Source organism: Colobus angolensis, unplaced genomic scaffold (assembly GCF_000951035.1).
Source record: "Colobus angolensis palliatus isolate OR3802 unplaced genomic scaffold, Cang.pa_1.0 Scaffold4080, whole genome shotgun sequence".
Classification (NCBI taxonomy): Eukaryota; Metazoa; Chordata; class Mammalia; order Primates; family Cercopithecidae; genus Colobus; species Colobus angolensis.
In genome coordinates, this window is record NW_012117467.1 from 7,326 (window position 1) to 8,268 (window position 943).

Genomic DNA, 943 nt, shown 5'->3' on the forward strand with positions numbered 1-943 from the left:
GAGACCAGCCTGGCCAACATGGTGAAACTCTGTCTCTACTAAAAATACAAAAATCAGCCAGGCATGGTGGCAGGTGCCTGTAATCCCAGCTACTCGGGAGGCTGAGGCAGGAGAATGGCGTGAACCTGGGAGGCGGAGGTTGCAGTGAGTTGAGATCACGCCACTGCACTCCAGCCTGGGCGACAGAGCAAGACTCCGTCTCAAACAGAAAAAAAAAAAAAAGAACTGTAAGTAAGTAGGAACTGTTCCCAGTGATAGTGAAGAACAGTCTCTAAAACCTGAGAAAACCATTTAGGAGAAGGCTCTTTTAACTTTACAATTCATTTTGCAGAAAGGCAGCAGGCAGCACTGTGACCCTGTCCAGAAATTCAGGCAGTTAAATGTTCTTCCCACATTTATGACAAAGAAAGAAACGACCTAGCCTTTTGCGGGTGGTGGTGAGGTGGAGAGGACGCCATGAAGGCCTCGGACACACTAGGAGTACGAGGTAGTGGGTCGCCGCCTGCCCACCCCCAAATGCCACACACGGCCCCTCTACCGCATGCGAATCTTTGCGCCTAATCATGTCGTCGCCAAGTCCCGCTCTGGTACTTCTTATCTCAGTTAAAGATGATGTCTCAGGGTAGACTGTCTACTGTGGGCAGGCGTTTGAGAAGTCCCCACTGCCGGTCAAGAACCTCGGCATCTGGCTGCGCTATAACTCCCGGGGCAGCAACCACAACATGTACCGGGAATACCAGGACCTGACCACCGCGGGCGCTGTCACCCAGTGCTACGGAGACATGGGCGCCCGGGCCAACTCCATCCAGATCATGACGGTGGAGGAGATCGCAGCCAGCAAGTGCCGCCAGCCGTCAAGCAGTTCCACGACTCCAAGATCAAGTTTCTGCTGCCCCACCGGGTCCTGCGCGGACCCGTCAGTACAAGCCAGCTTCACCACCAA

General features: G+C 54.0%; 1 pseudogene; it reads left to right on the forward strand.

The window, feature by feature from the left end:
• The first annotated feature begins 456 nt into the window (after nt 1-456).
• Nucleotides 457-916, forward strand: LOC105521733 (annotated as a pseudogene).
• Nucleotides 917-943: the final 27 nt, after the last annotated feature.